Below are 23020 nucleotides of genomic sequence, written 5' to 3' on the forward strand. Positions count from 1 at the left end.
TAGAAGTTATAAAATTTTGCAACGCTAATGAGATATAAGTAGATTTATGCGAATTTCATTCAAATATGAGGTTGATTCTTCAGTAAAGCCGTGGCTACCGTCGTAAAAAAATCCCCCATCCCCACACCCCTCGGTTCAGCCATTATCCCCGGAGGATAATCACTTGGCACAGTTCGCATATTATAGGGAAGTTCATGTGTGATGCGTGTGTATCACGACTGTTTTTGATGGATATTTGCCACCGGGGTTCGGTGTGGGAAACATTGAATGGGAATGTTTTCCTGCAGCTAAAAGCTTAATTGTATAACTTTTGCGATTTATTGGAAACAATATTCTCAACGATCAACTTTGGAATCTTCAAATAACTGTAATGTACATAAATCACTACCGCCTTTTAGTAGATCTTTATTCATTACACTCACAGTATCATGAAGTCACTTTATTGAAAACTAAATTTTCTATCTAATTAAAAAAATATTATTGTTAGAATAGTAAGTTAGTGACAACTTTCTTTTTTGGTTTGATCGTCAAGAAAATTCTAATACGATGTCCTGTCCTCTGATAATGAACAAATCAGCAACAGCAAAGAGGTTCATAATTTTTAGATGTTCTATTTATATTCCTGTAGACAAAAAAAATAATTTCCGCTTCAAAAATTTCCACGTTTGTAAAAAAAAAAAAAAAAAAAAAAAAAAAGCTACTAATTTTTTATCCTGCGAGAATCAATTGCTTTTGATGACTAGTGGTAGTATTGCACAGGTTATGTGAATGGCTTCTCTTTATTAAGGACTATTACAAAATATTTATATCTTATTAGATTTGATACTTTGAACCCAGTTAAACGAAAAAATTGTATCCGAACAAATGCCTCAGCGGTCTATAGTAGTAATTATTTTCCATAAGGTTGCAGTCTTGAAGCAATCCCATCATGCTCACCACCCTCTTCTTACCCGCACAATCGTTGCCGTGTGTTGGTGACAGGTGTTTCTAAGTGGGGAGTAAAATGAGATGTATAATTTATCGGAAGCAGCAACCCTCAAAACAATATATTTCCCACACCCAACGTTTCCAATTTGCGTTCTCGATTCTACTTAGTTCATCCATGCTCGACGACCATATACTTACTTACATAGACTTACAACCGTACGAAAATGTCTTAGGAAACGCGCATTAAAGTGGCGAACATTTATCATCGTTGGGGCTTTAATGCGTTCTTCCCTGCACAGTAGAACGACCGTGTTGGGTCAGGATCGGTTTGCTGTTCGTTGGTTGATAATCAACGGAATTCCATTGGACGTGGCATGAAGGAGTGGGAAGCGTACATGGGTGGAAGTCATCCGTGATGCAGAAACAAACGAAGAAAATATCATGAATATACCTCGCTGCTGTTAAGAAATCGCACCCTGATCAGAGGAAAATGACTGAATAATTGACGGATAAACATATTTTACAGATGTTTGACCCAGCTTTGAGTGAGTGCCTCATAATGAACTCAAAACTAGACAGCAAAATAGTTCGCCACCAAAGCGAGTTCCAATTAATTATTTTTGTTGATTATTTCTGTAAAAATAAAAAAAAAACCAGATAAATTCACCTAGCAGTGATGATACCTTTCTCGTGCATTATAAAATATATTGAAAAAATCACATTAGAAAGGTCAAAAAAGCTCTTTAGGAGAATAGATCACATTTTTTCGATCATTTTGCATGTTTTTGCATTAGTTAAAATGTATTGCCACCATTTTCGGAATTTTTTTTTTCGGTTTTGAATTCTTTTTTCCAAGGGGGGACCTTTGGGAAAAAACAATGATTTTTCAATAATTCCGAAATGCAATGTCCGATCGAGCCAATTTTCAATAGCAAACAATAAGAACGCATTTCCCGTCGAATGCAACTTGTTGCGAGTAAATCGGATAATGCTAAGTTCCAAAAAGTGTGTCTACAAAATTTGTACACATACACACATACACACACACACACATACATACATACACACATACGGGGGCAGCAGGGACTTTGTCCAAGGGCTTGACGACCCCTCCCCATGGCCTCTGCGAGTTAGACCGGGACCATCGTCCCTAACCCCTAATCCCAAGGCGTCAAGCGATCCGTGCCGAGGATGCATGGCCAGGGGGTGAAATAATAAGCTAGGCCTTTAACGGAGCCTGTGGGGTACCTGGGCACCCTCCACAGTAATTGTCCCTTACCGCGTTATGCTGGGCTCTGGCGTGGTGGACCTCTTTTCCCGAGCAACTCGTGGGACCAAAATGGAAAACCAAGTCAATTCTTCAATTAGTGGTAGTAGTGTAGGCGACAACCCCTTCGCAAGAGGTGGGTTGTTCAGGTCTCCGCCTAGGAGGCCAGAGGCAATAGTCGGCAGCTCAGTGCGCAGCGCCAGCGTGGGTCACTCAACCTTCCTCTCGGCTATAAAAACGCCGGTAGGGGTTATTGACGGCCCATGGCTTGTGGAGGCGATGAACCGCAAACGCGATGGGCTTTCGGCCTTCGAGGTGGCGACGGAACAGCTGGACGCCATCATCGACTTTGCGTCATCGAAGCATAATATCAGCAAGGACCTCAAGAGGAGCTTGCAGAAACTTCGAAAGTCGATGCTGGATGCCAAGCTGGAGAGGGCGGTCGGGACGGCCAAGTGTAAACCCGTGAAATCGGTGGAGTCGAGGTCTACCCAGACTGAGGCCCAAGGATTCGCGGACTCAGGCAAGGTCGAATCGACCGAAGGCGTGCCAGCTAAGACGGTGGTGCCAAAGTCTACCCAGACTGAGGCTCAAGTATTTGCGGGTACGTCAGGGGTGACTGCTCCAACGGAGCAGACACAAAAACAGGGAGACAGTCTCCAGGGATGATCTCCTGGGGCCGCTCCAAAACGCGGAGGGTTACTACCCCGAACAAGGGTAGTGTGTCTTTGAAGCTGAACCCTGGTCAGGTACCTCCAAAACCAGGGGAGGAAGGACCTTCCACTCAGGCAAGACGGTGGTAAGGGGTTACGGCAAGCTGAAAGTTCTCAGCCGCACCAGACCAGGGAAATAGAGGGGAATGACGCCTCCTGGACCCTGGTCAAGAACAAGAGGAAACCGAAGACGTCAAGGGCCGAAAAGAAGGCCCAGGCGAATGAGGGTAGCAAGAAGTCTAGGGTAGGCGCCAATCGCTCCAGGGCGATGCCCTAGTCATCACGGCGGACGAGGCTAAGTACTCGGATGTTTTGAAGGCGATGAGGAGTGACGTCAAGCTCGGTGAACTCGGCGCCGACGTACGTCGAATAAGACGTACCCGGATGGGCGAGATGATACTCGAGCTGAAGCGGGGCGTCTCGCAAAGGGCGCCGCCTACAAGAAGTTGGCGGAGGAGGTCCTAGGCGAGACGGTCAAGGTGAGGGCACTCACGACGGAGGTGAATCTAAGGGTTAAAGACCTGGACGAGATCACTGAAGTCGAAGAGCTCGTCACGGCACTGCGGCGACAGTGTGAAGTGGAGACGCCCACCGCAGCCGTTCGGCTACGGAAAGGTCCGGCAGGGACGCAGGTAGCATTGGTTCGGCTATCTGCAGCGGACGCCTCCAAGGTAGTCAAGTTAGGGAGCGTCAAGGTGGGATGGTCGGTATGCCCTGTACGAGCCCAGATACGAACAACCCGAAGTTTGCTTCAAGTGCCTGGAACCGGGGCACAAGCAATGGGACTGCAAAGGCCCTGACAGAAGCAATCTCTGCCGACGCTGCGGATCGGAGGGACATAAGGCAAAATGCTGCAAGAACCCTCCCAATTGTTTGATTTGTTCCAGCAAAGCTGTGAAAAGCAAGCACCCCATGGGGGGTTCAATGTGTCCGGCGTTTAAGCGTGCTGCAAAATCAAAGTGCAGGTAAAGCAGCTGGCTTGCTCGGCTTCGCCCGAGTGTTTGGTGTGCGCAGGTTTAGAGGAAACGGCGGAACACGTGTTGTTCGTGTGCTCACGTTTTCGCGCAATGCGTGACCACATGCTTGCCATATGTGGTCTGGACACTACCCCGGACAACCTAGTTCGGAGGATGTGTAAAGACGAAGTTGGCTGGAACGCCGTTTTATCGGCTATCGCCCAAATCGTCTCGGAGCTACACAGAAGGTGGACTAGATGATGGCTTGTTCAGGCGCAAATAAGAGGTGGTCCAAGGGATCGGAGTCGGCTTCATGGGTCATACCGGTGGTCATGCTCTGTGGTCGAACTCGATCCTTTTATCGAACAAGTGGCCGCGCGAAGAACAACATGGTATCGTCGCTTTCGCGGCGTCGGTCAACCGGGCGGGTTCCGAGCCCGAGGACGGAAAGGGGTCCTCGTCAAGGCTGGGGCAGGCGTAGGCCTCGCGTCGGCAAGTCCCTCTGTGTGCTGGCGAATAGGCTCTATCGCAGAAAGGTCAATTTGGGGTGCACGCGGCATCATCATTCTTGATACCAGTCGTGCAGAGGGAAGCAGGCGCGAAGTCGACCCTGCCCACCTTCCGAGGACAGGTGGCGTGGTAAGGCCACCTGGAAAGCCGGCAATGCGCTGGCACGATACCATGGTGTTCTTCTAAAAAAGCGAGTCACGATGTTCGATGCTGCAAGGACACGCAGCTAACCTCGAGGGTGCGTCATGCACTGGCCCCCCTTTGAAGCATTACTTTCTGGTTGTACCGAAGGGACGATGGGCTTGGCGGCAATGGAAACGGTTTAGCTGGTCGGGGATGCAGTCCTGCCTCCCTCATTGGAGGTGGCCCCTAACCCAGCACTTCCTGGTCAACCCAGGATGTCTGTTGAGCAGATTCCCCCTCCATTGTTTAGGAAGAAAAAAAAATACATACACACATACAGACATCACCTCAATTCGTCGAGCTGAGTCGATCGGTATATGAAAATCGGCCCTCCGGGCCTCCTATCAAAATTTTGTTTTTGAAGCAATATTATAGCCTTTACGTACACTTAGTGTACGAGAAAGGCAAAAATCGTTGGTCACTATTGCTCCAAGGTACACAAATTCTTCTACAATTTAAAATTTTCCACCATCCAGTACCACTTCACTACCATCACCACTAATTAACCCACGTTGATTGTCTCTCTTCTTACTTATAATTTAACACTTTTCAAATGACCTATCTATATGGCCTTTTCGGCCAAATGACCCTTCGGCCGAATAACTCATTCGTCCAAACTACCCTTTCGCCAAATGACCTTTTCGCCAAATGACCCTTTCGGCCTAATGACCCTTTCGGCCTAATGACCCTTTGAGCCAAATGATCGTTTCGGTAAAACCACCCTTTCGGTCAAATGACCCTTCCGGCCGCCTTTCGCGGGACGCTGCATTATTGAACTTTGTTTTACAAATTTATTACAATTCATACAGCCTTACAAATATGTTTGCCAAAATATATGCGAAATGTACTTTTGGAGGATCCATTTTAAGCCTGTGATGCAATCTAGATAGGCGTCCAGCGTTTCGCAGGAGGCTTGCTGGTCACATTAAATGTAAATAGTCGGGCCGCCGTAAAACGTCTCATAAAATACCTTCTAGCATTAATTTTGTTTTAGGCGGATGTGCAGTTCAGCCACCTCTTCAAATGTTCGGTCGACAATGTTTATGTCATCTACGAAACAAATAATTTGTCTGGAAGTGTTCAAAATCGTACCCCGGATGTTACATCCGGCTCTCCGTATTACACTTTCTAGGTAATATTGAACAACAGGCTCGAAAGTCCATCACCTTGCCGTAGTGCCCAGCGGGTTTAGAACGAACTGGAGTATTCGCTCGGAATCTTCACACAATTTTGCACACCATCCATCGTTATTTGATCAGTCTCGTAAGCTTCCTGGGAAAGTTGTTCTCGTCCATGATTTTTCATTGCTCTAAGCGGTCTATACTATCGTATACCGTATTGAAATTGAAAAACAGATGGTGCGTTGGGACCCAATATTCACGACATTTTTTAAGGATGTACGGCAATAGTAAGGTTCTGGTCCGTCATCGAGCGGCCGTCAACCGTTGAGATGTGTTTCTGCTTGACCATCCGAGCAACACACGAACTCCGCTCGGTAGACCAGCAAAGAGATGTTTCTCATCCCATACCATCCCATCCTACTGATGGATAATACCTTCTACATATTCGCAGACATGGGGCCCTCCTTAGCCGTGCGGTAAGATGCGCGACTATAAAGCAAGACCATGCTTAGGGTGACTGAGTATGATCCCCCGGTCCGGTCTAGGACATTTTTGGGTTGGAAATTTTCTCGACTTCCCTGGGCATAGAAGTATCATCGTGTTAGCCTCATTATATACAAATGCAAAAATGGTAACTTGGCTTAGAAATCTTGCAGTGAATAACTGTGGAAATGCTTAATGAACACTAAGCTGCGAGGCGGCAATGTCCCAGTGGGGGATGTAATGCCAATGAAGAATAAGAAGATATTCGCCGATCTTGTCGTGCGTGACGTCCTTTGAGAGGGTGAAGAATTACTGCTACTGCTCCTTCCTCCATCGCCAAATGGAGTTTAAATCAGTATTTCACTGTAGTTATGGTAATTCCGATAGTTGTCAAAGTTTCGTTCCATGATGAGGGGAAAGGGAAAAATGGCTCCCAGAAGTGTCAAATAGTTCCAGAAGTGTCAAATAGTTCCAGAAGTGTCAAAAAGAACAGTGAAAGATTGATTGTGTGACCTTTGTGCAAGGTTACGCGGGTAGACCTCATGGTCAATTCTTCACGGTATTCTTGAATAACCCGGAATGGAAAAAAATGCATAAAAACCGAATTAAAAAATTATAGAAAGACAATAGATTGCATTGTAAGACTACCATTCAAAACAATAAATTTGCTATAGAATATAGTTTAGATGCAACCATAGAGATACAATAGACTGTATTGTTATAAACTATTTACTGAATAGTAAATGATTTTTTTTGCAATAGAATATACGTGTTTTTAAGTATCGTAAGTATACAAAAATTCAAAATTATTATTATTGTTAAGACATGTGCACCAAAGGTAGCGCGTCATTATTTCATTCTGGTCGGGACGATATGCAGCAGAACAAGTGTGCGTATGTGGTAGCTATGGCCAATGAAGACAGCTGGTGGAGGCACCCGGAGGCGAAAAGTCTTATTGATGTATGTACTGATTTTACGGGTTGAGAAAAGGGGAGCAAGCTGACTACACTCAGAAATAAATTTATACTAAATAGGTTAAAAGTCATACTAACTGGCTATTCGCCTGGTTGACCCCGCATTAGTTTAAACTTGAACAATACGGAGATAGTATAACTTCGACTTATTTATGCATAGTATAACTTGCCAATATATGGAAATAGAATAAACCCGTTTTAATGATTCCAGTTTTGTTTTTGAACTGTCAGAAAGATTAAATTAAAAATATTTCAGTTTCCTTTTTAGTAAATTAGTAAATATCTATCATATTTTAATTATTTATTCAACAGCAGAAGATAATTGAGTTACATAATACATAGGAACTGCAACGGCAAATTTGATGACGATGTCCACGCTCAGAGCAATAATTCAGTATTTACTTCAAACTTCTCAAAGACTCGAAATCCGTCGACCAGATCGTGAAACCAGTGGCACGTATGATGTTTCGATGATGGCCATCCTGTGCAGTACCCGTATCGCAACGACGCTAGCAGCGAACAATCGGACACGGACAATAATGGTATCGTAAGGCGGCCCATTGTACTGTTTTGGCTTTTCCTCACCTCTCGTCGTTCTTCGGAGAATTTTAACCTGCTCCGGAGTGTATTCTTGATCGGGATTTTCTCCTCAATCGCCGTTCTTGTTGCAATTATACGGCATCGATCAATCAGTCAACACTGACGACACCGTTCCAACACCTGGTTTAATCGCTCCCGATACCCAGACACCGATGCTCAGCAAACAGCGAACTTGTACGCCCGATCCGTCCCACCGCGAACCACCTCTATCTAGTACAGCATATCACTACCAGTTCTGATCCGGCTCCCGCGTGGTCCGTTTCAGCTTGCACTGTTTTCAACCTCTGTTAGATTGGCTTAAGTTTCACCTCCGTTCGTTCCGCCACTTGGTGGGTTCTGACCCTTGATGTATCCGGTGATGAATATGGTGGCATATCTACCCGTCGGTTACGGTGGAACTCTACGTTTTGGTTCAACTACAGCAGGATTTCGATTTCGTCCGGTCATTTTTTGTTACGGATCGTGCGGTGACAGATTTTTGCCTGGAAAAAGAAAAAAATCCCATGTTAAATATACTCAATCAATATGCCCATTTTCTGAACAATTATATCCACATAAACTTACGTTTGGAAATTTATATATTCGTCATGCGCCGCAGGACCTCTATTGAATTAAAAGAACGATAATGGTTTTCGTGTTTTCAGGAAGAAAACGTGTTTCATCACACTTGACCAAACATTAGTAATACCATTTTTAATATTCCACCACAAATCCGGCTAAGTATTAATTTTAATGTTTCATAGTATACACTTTATACTATGCTATGTTTAAATGTTACAAATCACAAAAAAGATTAAAATTTAAACTTTCCACGTTTATTCTAAATTCTGAGTGTACAACAAATAAGGGTACGTATTTTACAACAGGACTTTACCAACAGAACTAAGTTGCCATTATTTTTGGTTTCCTATTCCTTTTTGCTGGAGAATAGTGAAGCACCATGCTGCCCCACTTGCTGAATAGGAAATGCGTAATGAAAAGTAGTTTTGGAACCATGCACTATTCACGAAAAGGCTTATGATGGGGGATCACGCATTTTATGTGAGTATGTTGTGTACATTTAGAACAAATTTGTTTGAAAAAATTATACTATGGATGGAAGAGCGTTGAAATCCGAAAAGCTCTAACGGGTTTCACTCCTATGCTTATTTACAACTTCTGTCAAATTAAATCGATTTGGTTGTCACTGTTTTCCTTTGTGCAAAAACGAATTGAAATTATATTCTGAAAACTTTCCTCTATTAGTTGTAATAGTTGTAATGTAACAGGACAGGTCTGGAGATTCAGATATTAGATTTCGTTGCTTTACGATTCTCGATTTTAACTGTTAGTCTGAGCTTATTTTCGGCTTTGGATGACTGAATAAATAGTTGAATCTATTTGCCGGACTTATATTGAACCTTTTTTAAATATAAAATAAGAAGGTTGAATTTAAACACTCTTCGCTTATATACGAAAAATCAGAACAATGATTTAAAAATAAATTATTGACTTGGAAACAAATTTCAAGTCAGCGGTACTAAATCTATTGTTTTAATATGGTCTTATTATTTTTAGGTATTATTAGACCGGGAGGTCATGCTTTATTTATTTATTTTCAGACTAAGGCCGGATTGACCTGTACAGTGCTTAGAAGTCTTCTCCATTCAGCTTGGTCCATGGCTGCCCGTCGCCAAGCACACAGTCCGCAAATCGTCATCCACCTGGCGGATCGTTGTCGAGAACCATTTAAACCGGATTACTGTTCGACATTCATGCCTACATGCCAGGCCCACCACAGTCTTCTGATTTTCACGGGAGGGCATGGGTAATTTATTAAATTTGCTCGATCCTTAGATGCATCTTCTACCGATGAGTCTTAGTGAGAGCCGATATTCCATTATCATTGTCACCTCCGGTGCAATAAGTGGTTTGTAGATGGCTACCCGAGCAGGAGAAATTGGCTAAATAATACCTAATTCTGTGAATGATACCATACTCTGTTATGAACTAGCCCTGCATAAGAGGTAAAATACCAAAGCAATAATACCAAAAATGTATATGAACAATACTTGAGCCATAACATACTCTGTTATTAAATTCTATTTCAATACCAAATGCATAACCAATAATTATTCGTTTGGTATTGAAATCAGGGTTGTAAATTTTCGGTGATGTTTTTTTATATCATGTTTTTATTTTCTTCCTGCTTTGAAATCAACCTCACATTCCCGGAGAGGCAGAAAAGTAAACAACAGAACTCACATCACCCACTGCGCCGCGAAGATGAAATTTACCACAGCAAAATGTACACATTCACCCAGCAAATTGAAAAAAATCATCACGCGTTTAAATGGGCCACTCACAGTCATACGGTAAGGCGCGAACTGAGCAGCCTGTCAGAGCGACTTGTGAGTGGCAGAATGCGAAATTGAACTGTCGGTGTTGGAAATGATTTTTCGGCTGCACCCAGTCGCACTCACCACGGCGGCGATGAAAGCGACTGCAGATTATACTGAGATCCATGTTTTTCACTGCATTGACTGTGAAATATTTCTACCCTGATTGAAATACTTAACCATGTTATGCCTCAAGTATTCTGCATATAAGTTTTTGGCATTATTTTTTGGTATTTTATCTCTTATGCAAGGCTAGTTCATACCAATTTCTGTTATCGAGGTCGTCGCTCATGCTCGGGCAGCTTAGTAAAACGGTGAACCCATTCGATAGGTTCTTGCGGATTCCAAAGCAAGTACCATTTCGTGGAACGATGCATGTCTTTTGTGATCTCTTACTAGCGAAAAATACCCAGCTTCGCCAGGGTTCTTGTGTTGCAAATCTCCATATAATAAAAATGAAATGGTCTGTGTTCGTATCCGCATAACTCAAAAACGGCTGGATGGATTTTCTTCATTTTTTTCAGGCATTCATTTATTTAGTTAACATCTAAACAGATAACACTGAATCAACAATTTGACGCCACAATGCACGGTTCGAGGCCGCATCTCTCCATCCTCGGATACGCCCCACGCTCGCCAAGTCGTTCTGCACCTGGTCTGCCCATCTCACTCGCTGCGCTCCACGCCGTCTCGTACCTGCCGGATCGGAAGCGAACACCATCTTTGCAGGGTTGCTGTCCGGCATTCTTGCAACATGTCCTGCGCATCGTACCCTTCCGGCTTTAGCTACCTTCTGGATACTGGGTTCGCCGTAGAGTTGGGCGAGCTCATGGTTCATTCTTCGCCGCCACACACCGTCTTCTTGCACACCGCCAAAGATGGTCCTAAGCACCCGTCTCTCGAATACTCCGAGTGCTTGCAAGTCCTCCTCGAGCATTGTCCATGTTTCATGTCCGTAGAGGACAACCGGTCTTATTAGCGTCTTGTACATGACACATTTGGTGCGGTGGCGAATCTTTTTCGAACGCAGTTTCTTCTGGAGCCCGTAGTAGGCCCGACTTCCACAGATGATGCGCCTTCGTATTTCACGACTAACGTTGTTGTCAGCCGTTAGCAAGGATCCGAGGTAGACGAATTCCTCGACCACCTCGAAGGTATCCCCGTCTATCGTAACACTGCTTCCCAGGCGGGCCCTGTCGCGCTCGGTTCCGCCCACAAGCATGTACTTTGTCTTTGACGCATTCACCACCAGTCCAACTTTTGTTGCTTCACGTTTCAGGCGGGTGTACAGTTCTGCCACCTTTGCAAATGTTCGGCCGACAATGTCCATGTCATCCGCGAAGCAAATAAATTGACTGGATCTGTTGAAAATCGTACCCCGGCTGTTACACCCGGCTCTCCGCATGACACCTTCTAGCACAATGTTGAACAACAGGCACGAAAGTCCATCACCTTGTCTTAGTCCCCGGCGCGATTCGAACGAACTGGAGTGTTCGCCCGAGATCTTCACACAGTTTTGCACACCATCCACCGTTGCTTTGATCAGTCTGGTAAGCTTCCCAGGAAGCTGTTCTCGTCCATAATTTTCCATAGCTCTACGCGGTCTATACTGTCGTATGCCGCCTTGAAATCAACGAACAGATGGTGCGTTGGGACCTGGTATTCACGGCATTTTTGAAGGATTTGCCGTACAGTAAAGATCTGGTCCGTTGTCGAGCGGCCGTCAACGAAGCCGGCTTGATAACTTCCCACGAACTCGTTCACTAATGGTGACAGACGACGGAAGATGATCTGGGATATCACTTTATAGGCGGCATTAAGGATGGTGATCGCTCGAAAGTTCTCACACTCCAGCTTGTCGCCTTTCTTGTAGATGAAGCATATAACCCCTTCCTTCCACTCCTCCGGTAGCTGTTCGGTTTCCCAGATTCTGACTTGTTTGTGCAGGCAAGTGGCTAGCTTTTCCGGGCCCATCTTGATGAGCTCAGCTCCGATACCATCCTTACCAGCTGCTTTATTGGTCTTTAGCTGTTGAATGGCATCCTCAACTTCCCTCAAGGTGGGGGCTGGTTGGCTTCCATCGTCCGCTGAACTGACGTAGTCATCTCCTCCGCTGCCTTGACTTTCACTGCCTGTACTCTCAGTGCCATTCAGATGTTCCTCGTAGTGCTGCTTCCACCTTTCGATCACCACACGTTCGTCCGTCAAGATGCTCCAATCCTTATCCCGGCACATTTCGGCTCGCGGCACGAAGCCTTTGCGGGATGCGTTGAGCTTCTGATAGAACTTGCGTGTATCTTGAGAACGGCACAGCTGTTCCATCTCCTCGCACTCCGCTTCTTCCAGGCGGCGTTTCTTCTCCTGAAAAAGGCGGGTCTGCTGTCTCCGCTTCCGTCTATAACGTTCCACGTTCTGCCGGGTACCTTGCTGCAGCGCGACCGCCCGCGTTGCGTCCTTCTCCTCCAGAATCTGTCTGCACTCTTCGTCGAACCAATCGTTCCGTCGACTTCGACCCATATACCCGACGTTGTTCTCCGCTGCGTCGTTAATGGCTGCTTTAACTGTACTCCAGCAGTCCTCAAGAGGGGCCCCATCGAGCTCACCCTCTACCGGCAACGCTGCCTCGAGATGCTGCGCGTATGCAGTGGCGTCATCAGGTTGCTTCAGCCGCTCTAGGTCGTACCGCGGCGGTCGTCGGTACCGAACATTGTTAATGACGGATAGTTTTGGGCGCAGTTTAACCATCACCAGATAATGGTCAGAGTCGATGTTAGCGCCACGATATGTCCTGACGTCGATAATGTTGGAGAAGTGCCGTCCATCAATCAGAACGTGGTCGATTTGTGATTCTGTCTGCAGTGGTGATCTCCAGGTGTACCGATACGGGAGGCTGTGTTGGAAGTAGGTGCTACGAATGGCCATATTCTTGGAGGCGGCGAAATCAATTAGTCGTAGGCCGTTTTCGTTCGTCAGCCGGTGAGCGCTGAACTTTCCAATAGTCGGTCTAAACTCCTCCTCTTGGCCAACCTGAGCGTTCTAGTTTCCTATGATGATTTTGACGTCGTGGCTTGGGCAGCTGTCGTACTCACGTTCCAGCTGCGCGTAGAATGCGTCCTTATCATCATCAGTGCTTCCGGAGTGTGGGCTATGGACGTTGATTATGCTGAAGCTGACATTCTTTCATTGATCGGCCACCACCCGATCACGCGCCTTTGCATATCGCCCATCACTATGAAAGCTGTTCCCAGCTCATGTGTGTTGCCGCAGCTCTGGTAGATGGTATGATTACCTCTAAACGTTCGCACCATTGATCCCTTCCAACAAACCTCCTGCAGCACTACGATGCCGAATCCACGGTCCTTGAGCACATAGGCTAGTATGCGTGTGCTCCCGATGAAGTTGAGAGATTTGCAGTTCCACGAACCGAGTTTCCAATCGCTAGTCCCTTTCGTCGCAGTGGTCTTCGCCGATGGTTCCGGTCCGTACTCTCTTGTTGATTGTTCGTTGCTTATGATTTTTAAAGGCTGGCTTGCAGGGCCTGACACCAAACCCCTAAATTTCCGGAGGACCATTCCTCCTTATTTCCGGTGGACCATGGTGCACAGTTTCATAGAGTCCCTCGCCGGCACTCGGACGATGATCAGCCGCCCCTAACCTGGAGCACAGACGCTCTAGTCAGCCCATCCCGACACGGAAAACAGACGCTCAATAAGATTTGCACCTCCGGAAAGAGCAAACCCCCTTCCTGTCAGCATACGACCATAGTTCCCACCGGGGTTGGTTACCCGGTCTTCCCTAAGGTTGCTCGTATCCCGGCCAGCACCGCGGGGAGGTAGGGATAGGAGTTGCTGGGTAAGAGGCTAAGGACCGCGAGATGGGGTCTATTTTATTCCTTCAGGTACGCGAAGTACCAATGGTACGCTTTACCCAGCATTTGCCGTGCCAATATGTCCGTAATCGTTTCCAACGGGTTTATATGATATTTCTTTAGTAGAAATCACGAGTAAATATGAGTTATTCGTAAAAAACTGAAATTAGGATTAGGAAATTTGAAATTTACCAAGGGCAGTTCACAACGTGCATTTTCGCCTACTATGCAGGACTACGTCTGCCGGGTCGACTAGTGTCAAATAAATACTAAACTATTTGCAGCAACGCACTCTAGATCAATTTTCGTGCTATTGCTTCGTTTTCCTCAGCCTCTGACCCAAAGTTGTATTCTATCGATTTTTTGCCTTTCCCTGACAAATTCACCAGATTTTTGTGTATACAAACCTTACGGATTCCAAGACGAATCGATTATGGCGGAAATTTTGCAAATCGGTCAATCCGTGCGTGCGTCAGGAAGGGAACATAAACTCATTTTTATTTATATAGGTTTGTGAATTACAGTATACAGTAAACGTTTGATAATGGGATTTTTTTTAGTTGAGGCGCTTTTTATTTGGGGTTTGCTAATTGGGGCGGAAATAAAATTAAAAAGCAACTCAACGTCAAAATGTGATGTCAAAACCGCGTTGACGTCTTGTTTCCGTGTTTGACGGAATCGATTTTTCTCATATTTCTTGATGCGAGAAATTTTCTTTTGTTTAATGCATAAAGTGAACAACATTGACGCTTGTCAAAACGTTCCAATTAACGAATGACATTCGATTGTTGGGGTGAGGTTGTGCCCCAATTACCGAACGATCGCTGTAAACGTTTCAACAACAGATTTTCGATCCTGTTCATGTTTACTCAACCATTTCATATGAATTCGCAACACTTGTCCGACTGCTTTTTGATGTCAACATGTATCAAAATAATTGTGAATTTCAGCAAAGAGTATTGAATTATTTCTATACTTTTGTCGATAATGTGGTCCGGATCTGAAATTAGCACAACACTCTATGTCACAATTTTCAAGTTGCTTCTGATTTCAACTGCAAACAATAGGAAAACATAAGAAATATCTCAAAGGTATCTTGAGACACCGGAGGGTAAAATGCACACCTTTCCAGTAAGGGGATGCGTTACAGGATTTTTCGTCAATACGGAACCAAGCATAGAACATAGAAATGATTTCGGACTTGCCAAGGAACGATTACTCTTTGCGTAATCGGTATGAAAATACATTTTTATAAACAATACAATTCTACCCATCAGAGTGAGCTTATTTGGTGAAACGTGATTATATCTTGGTCTACTCTACCTGCAACTTATTTGACTGCCATAATGTCCGAATAATTTCACTCTGAGCCACCAGAGACGAAATATCGCATACTCCGACTGCTTACAATTTTAAATCGCAGCATGATACATATTGAAATACTAGACACTGAAGAGCACGCTGGGAGACTATACTTGCAGCCGGGTGGGGGTGTTGCATCATCAGGCAAGTCTTATTTGTGCCGCCTTTGTTGGAACAGAAATGAAATGCAAATCGTGGAGCAGAAGCTGCGGGGGTGATGATAGTAAATATTTGTTCTTTTGTTCCTGATGAATACCTGGGCATCCTGGGATATGATTGAGTCCATTGAACGGAGGCATTGATTGCCATGCCCATTAGTAGGATCAATGAAGTAATCAGCTGGAAGAAAGAGATATGAAAATATGCTTCTTACAAAAAAACAAATTTCCATTTCCAAGCAATCATAAAACTGGAAAACCATTTGGAAGAAAGGAACAGGCTGAGTGGTGCTGTTATAGTGTAGTGGTTTTTTTTTTCAAATAATCAAATGGGTTTCAATATTAAGGCTGGAAAACAGACCATTTCAAACGAATTCAATATTGGTTCTAAAACATGCAAGTAGGTAATTGCCGTTTAGAAAAATCTCAACAAACAATATCATATTTGTTGCAGATGAAATTAAATGTAATATTATATTTGATCTTTGCAGATAGTGGAAAGGATATCATCTTCAGTCACCTTTGGTGCTTAATTTTTAGAATTTCTGGATATAATTATGTAAGTGTATTATGACCCAAGCTGTAAAGTTGTCGTAAGTGTCTCACACTTAACTCGTATGCATTTTTTGTGTTTAGCATTCTTTTCCAATGTATGTATTCCGGCCTATTTTATTTTCGTGCATGGGTATTACAATGCGGAATTGAAAACATTCAGACAACTGCCATGAAATGTCAACCCGTCAACCATACGATGATGTCTTGTCGCCCTTTAGATGAATTTTCGAGTTGTTTAACCAAGTTTTGCTGTTTCGCAGTTCAACCCTCTGTGTTAATGAATAAATAATTAGTAATAACGCATCGCATCCCAGCCACTGCTGATTTATCGTTTCGTACACTGAAAGGCTTTATCAACAACTTAAAAATGAATACGATGTTTGGATTTAGTGCTTCGATGTTTTTTGGTGAATTGAGACGATCAATGTAATGTAAGGTTTTATCTAAGGAGAGAGGACACCCCAAGCGTCTGTCTTCACTACACTTCTATCTGGGGCTGAATCTAATATCTGCGATGTGCGAGCCAAACTCTTAAATGTCCCAAAGTAATCTTACAAAGCCCGGTGATAGGCAAGTTAATTTCCGATACATTACAGTGCACATTTTTATCCAGTGAGTGCACCTTACGAACGATGATGGCTATGATCGGGTCCGCGACGTTAGGCATAAGTACGTTAGGCATAAGGACGTTAGGCATAAGTACGTTAGGCATAATGGACGTTAGGCATAACGGACGATAGGCATAATATACGTTAGGCATAATGGACGTTTGGCATAATTCTGCCTTCTTTATGTCATATGCTGTTCTTTGGGTCATTTTATGCCTAACGTCCATTATGCCAAACGTACATTATGCCTATCGTCCGTTATGCCTAACGTCCATTATGTCTAACGTACTTATGCCTAACGTATTTATGCCTAACGTACTTATGCCTAACGGGGTATACCCGCTATGATCAGTAGCAAACTCACCTACATATTGGCATGATACAATTTTGACGTTGTGTTTGTGTTGTTTGGAATCTTAATTTTTATATCAAACGCCACCAGCCATACTTCAAATTTCATCCTGCCTGGCGAAAACTGAGCTTGATTGTTGTAACCATTAACGCTCGTAAAATGACGGATGAACACAATATACGGAGCGGACTCGAGACTGGAAAGCCACATGTCTCGAAAAGCGAATTAATCTGATATTTTCATCATCGTTCCTGCTATCGGCGCCTATTCAAAACATCAAGAACTCCCCCACCACAGTTTTGGTACTGTGCGCAGTTTATTTTCCTTGACACGTGACATAAATTCACATCTGATGTCGGAAGTCGTGATGAATATGGCGGAGGCCCATACCTGGTAATTTTAACCAATAAGATTGATTCAGAGAAGAAGCGTCTACCTCAGTATTATTTCCAAGACGAGACATAACTGCCGTTCTACGCATAGGTACTTACCTACTAGTACCCAATTCAAAGAAATGAAATAAGGCAAATCGCGTTTGGAACAAAACAACAATTTTCACTCCGGACCTCATACGAGTAGATAATTGGAAAAGATTAAATGAAAATAGTTTAGTGGGACAGTAATCTATGCCAAGAAATATAAATAATACTTGTTTGTGGATTTCCACGTAGGGGGAAATACGGCTTTGGAAGGTTTTGTTCTAATATTGGCAGGGGGGTTTTTGTCGACCAAATTCTATGAAATTTGGCCACAGTATTCTTTGATATGCAAAGAATGTTTAGGCCAAATTTGAGCCTAGTCAGTCATAAAAAACCCCCTGCCAATAATAGAACAAAACCTGCCAAAGCCGTCATTCCCCCTATATCAGTCCCGCTGAGTGATTGATTTCGTTAATGACTACTTTGATCGACACATCTCGTTCCATACTTAATTTATAAATTTGTACTACACACGTGGTTTATGTTGTTAGATCACAGTGCTGCCACTTAGAATAACAATCCGTCCTTCTTCACCACTAAAAGTGGCTAGGCTTGCGAAAATTAAGTATTGAAAATAACAGATCTTCCATAATGATGAAATTATTCCCCACGAGACAAATATGCGTAAAAATTCAACAATGGGACAAATCGACTTGATATTGTTTTCACTGATTTTCAGAGCACTCTGTGATAAAAAGTCAAAATCTTCAAAATCTAACTTGAGACAATTATGCGTAGAAGGGCAGATAAGTAAAAGCATAAATCCTAAAAAATTGAAACAGGATGGAAATAATGCAGCTATTTACTAAAATAGATTGGAAATCTTCTCAACCAGGTTAGAATTCGCCCGATTTTCCACGACAAATTCATCGCTATTTCCAAGGGAAATTCTTCGTTTTTTTCACAAGAATTTTATAGATATTTCCTCAAAATTTCTCATTTTCAATTAAAGATTTCACGCGATGGTTACATAATCTGCCCCTTCTCAATCTCTATAGCAACGCGAAGGATGAAGGGCATGCTTAAAAAATATCAAAAAATGATTGTTCCTTGACAGGGCATGAAAGTGTGCACAATCTGCTTTGCCACTTTGAACTCAGTGAATTACAGAAATATGATTAATTTATCGTAAGTAATTATTCACTGCATATATCTATTGAAAAAATTAAGAAATTTAAATTTCAAAATAAAGCACAACGTCCTTTTATGACTGCTTTCAAGCGAAATTGAACAATAAACCCACGATTATCACATTTGGTTGCCCGAGATAGAAAAAGGGGGCTAGGCACAAAACTTCGAAAGACAAAAGGGTGAAAAGACAAATGGTCGAAAAGGACAAAAGGTCGAAAAGGACAAAAGGTCAAAAAGACAAAACGTCGAACGGGACAAAAGGTCGAAAGAAACAATCGACAAAACAAAAGGTCGAAATAGACAAGAAACTTAAATGGAGATAATCAATCTCGCACACTACAAGTTTTATTCATTTCTTAAATCAACAACCTTTTTCATCTATCTAGATATTCAAAATATTGTGTATTACTTCTGCTCGAAGTTAAATGCATGTCTCAAATTCCTTTGGAATACATCCAACTTGTTATCAACTTGTTTTTCAAAAATCTTTTGTTATTTTCAACCTTTTGTCCCTTTCGACCTTTTGTTCCTTTCGACCTTTTGTTCATTTCGAACTTTTGCCCTTTCGACCTTCTGTCCCTTTCGGCGTTTTGTTTTTTCGGCTTTTTGTCCTTTCGACCTTTCGTCTTTCTACCTTTTGTCCTTTCAACTTTTTGTCTTTCGACCTTTTGTCTTTCTACCTTTTGTCCTTTCGACCTTTTGTCATAGATTCAGAAAAAGGCGCTTTGCAGTACTGATTCTATGTAATTTACATGGGAATTTCTTCAAAAATTAAAGGTGATTTTTTAGGAATTTCCAACCGCCATTATACGAATCTCCAATTGCAAAAATACGTGAAATTTGGTAAAATTTCACGAAAAATTCTTCGCAATGTCAACAGATAATTGTGCAGCATTTCCACAGGAAGTTTTAAGCCGCATATGATATCCAGAAAAAGTAGATCCTTGAAGTCGGCGAGCTGAACTGGTTGGTTCAATGTCTGGGTAGTTCTCTCGAATCCCTCGAGTAGGAACCTGTGAATCGGTAGCTGACTTCCACATTCCTGTATAAAAGCGATATAGGGGAAGAGGTTCGGTTTTGTCTTTGGATCATAACTTTGGCCCTAGTTGATCTTATGCCGACATTTGTGTAGGGCAGCGGTTCTCAACCTGGGGTACATGTACCCCTGGGGGTACCTTCGCTGGCCCTAGGGGGTACCTCGGACAAAAATGCGTAATGGCGGACGTATTACAATTCCAATTCGAAACTTATTGATAAAGTTTTGATAATTTTGTATTTAATATATCATAATTTTGTCTTGTGCATAATATGCATGGTGATTAGCAAATCAAAGCCAAATCCTCAACCAGCACAGTGTATGAAGGGCTGCGGAACAAAAAATAAAACGAACAAAATGTCTAACGCGCAAATTTTAAAAATCTCCAATGGAAGATTGCATCTAAATGAAATGTTGAAAAATATTTTGAGTATATGCTTTTCAACTAAAATCCAGAATCTAAAGGTTCGGAAGCCTTCGTTTAAAAGGTATATTTCCCATCCGAAAACTTGCCATCTCCGGATTGGCAATCGTACGCCTTTGCACGCAAGGCTAATTGGAGACCCTGGTTGGTTCTTTCAAGATTTTCAGAAGCCTTCTTTCAAGACGTTGAAAGCCTCCTTTCAAGATGATAAGAAGCCTCCTTGCAAGAGGCTTGGAAGCCTCCTTTCAAGAGGCTTGGAATCCTCCTTTCAAGCGGTTTGGAAGCCTCCTGTCAAGAGGCTTGGAAGCCTCCTATCAAGAGGCTTGGAAGCCTCCTGTCAAGAGGCTTGGAAGCCTCCTGTCAAGAGGCTTGGAAGCCTCCTGTCAAGAGGCTTGGAAGCCTCCTGTCAAGAGGCTTGGAAGCCTCCTTTCAAGAGGCTTGGAAGCCTCCTTTCAAGAGGCTTGGAAGCCTCCTTTCAAGAGGCTTGGAAGCCTCCTTTCAAGAGGCTTGGAAGCCTCCTTTCAAGGGGCTTGGAAGCCTCCTTTCAAGATGCTTGGAAGCCTCCTTTCAAGAGGCTTGGAAGTAGGGCGGTTTACCGGTAATATCGAAACCGGTAAAACCGGTATTACCGGCCCATTTTTGGATACCGAAATACCGGTTTTATGAAGGTCTAGAAACCGGTATTTTCGGTATTTCAATTTTCATCAAAACCTTGTTGATAAAAGACTTTTTTTTATATGGGTGGCTAGAAGCGCATGGTGTAATTAGTGTGCTCTTACTTTTCAGACCACTTACAGTAGCAGAAGAAAATATAATAATAAATCCTACAAATTATTTATTTTATTCTTAGGGAGAAACAATTGTTTAGATTTATCATACCATGTTGAAGAATAATTAGTTTTTGCTTTTGGAGAATCCGCTCACTACAAAAATGCAGTTCTGCATGAGAGGTAAATCGAACACAATAATAAGATTCTTAAGCACTAGTTTATTTTCTCTTCAGGTAAATCTGGATAACAATATGAATTTCCAAATTTACTTCTATTTTTTGCTTATGTATTTATATTTAAGATATCCAAAAAATGCAGAAAAGAAATACCTTTTCCAAGATGAAAAAAAATCTTGATTTTAGAACAGTTTTAGATTACGCATTCAATGCTTTACGATTCGGTAGTTGGAATAAAAAAAAAGAACGGGCCCTGTGTGGAAAACCTACGCACTACTTTATGAACATGCTTGCTTCTCAGTTACAGAAAACCCCAAGCGTCAGAGGTGAGCCAGCCTCTTAAATAAAGATAATAATAATAAGCCCAAACGTAACAAGATGTACCTACATGTTATAGACAAATGAGTATCGATGGATAACGCTCCTCGTTATCGGAGTCGAGTCAAGTACGAGACACTGAAGACGGCCTTACTGTTGAGGTCGAAATACGTATCTGTCAAGATACAACTAAGTGGTGGAATTCAATGGGATTGTATAAACTCGTCTTATGACAAGTGAGGACTAATTTGTTCAAAACTTTTTTTTTTATGATTATTGATGTACTCATAACGCTGGAGTAGTTCTGTATTTTTGTTCAAAGGTACATTTCTCTAAATAGAGCATCTGACGCTAGAGTGTAAAATCTGTTCAAAATGACACGTGTCATTTTACATAATGTCATTTTGACTCACACGCCTCAGATTACATATTTACATCATTGTCCTGTTATACAAAGTTGTAGGCAGCTTTAAGCGCTTCAATTTGATGTTAAGTTTCCGAAAAAAGTTCTGGGAAAATTGAACAATTGAATTCCAACCACACGACACTGAATAAATGCGATAGTCATGATTTAAAAAAATAATCCAAGAAAACTTTAATGAAACAACAAAATAAACTATACCCAATTAATAGTTTAGGTTTTATTACATTTTTCGCCAGATTTTGTGCGCAAAATATAAAAACTGTCATTAAATCTTAATATTACACAACAGTACATAATGATTTCTCGATTGGATTTTGAAATGATATGTTTTTTATAACTTAAAATGAAATCCTCAGAAAAACTTCAATACCGGTATTACCGGTATCAACATCGTCAATACCGAAATACCGGGTTTCACCAAAAGTGCTCAAAACCGACCACCCTACTTGGAAGCCTCCTTTCAAGAGGCTTGGAAGCCTCCTTCCAAGAGGCTTGGAAGCCTCCTTCCAAGAGGCTTGGAAGCCTCCTTCCAAGAGGCTTGGAAGCCTCCTTTCAAGAGGCTTGGAAGCCTCCTTTCAAGAGGCTTGGAAGCCTCCTTTCAAGAGGCTTGGAAGCCTCCTTTCAAGAGGCTTGGAAGCCTCCTTTCAAGAGGCTTGGAAGCCTCCTTTCAAGAGGCTTGGAAGCCTCCTTTCGAGAGGCTTGGAAGCCTCCTTTCGAGAGGCTTGGAAGCCTCCTTTCGAGAGGCTTGGAAGCCTTCCTTCAAGAGGCTTGGAACCTTCCTTTCAAGAGGCTTGGAAGCCTGCTTTCAAAAGGATTGGAAGCCTCCTTTCAAAAGGCTTGGAAGTTTCTTTCAAAAGGCTTGGAAGCCTCCTTTCTGTAGGTTTTGAATCCTCCATTCAAAAGTTTAGGAAGCCTCCTTTCTACATGATTGGAAGCCTCCTTTCAAGGGGCCCAGAAGCCTCCTTTCAAGGGGCCTAGAAGCCTCCTTTCAAGGGGCCCAGAAGCCTTCTGCCTTCTCTGAAGGCTTATTTCAAGAGGCTTAAGGTTCCTTTCAAAAGGCTCGTAAGCCTACTTTTGAGAGGTACGGAAGCCTCCTTTCAAGAGGGTTGGAAGCCTTTTTTTAAGAGACTCGGAAAGCTCTTTTCAAGAGGCTCGGAAGCCTACTTCCAAGAGGCTCGAAAACCTACCTTCAAGTGGTTCGTAAGCCTGATTTCAAGATGCTCGGAAGCCTGATTTCAAGATGCTCG

This window comes from Armigeres subalbatus, chromosome 2 (genome assembly GCF_024139115.2).
Source record: "Armigeres subalbatus isolate Guangzhou_Male chromosome 2, GZ_Asu_2, whole genome shotgun sequence".
Classification (NCBI taxonomy): domain Eukaryota; kingdom Metazoa; phylum Arthropoda; class Insecta; order Diptera; family Culicidae; genus Armigeres; species Armigeres subalbatus.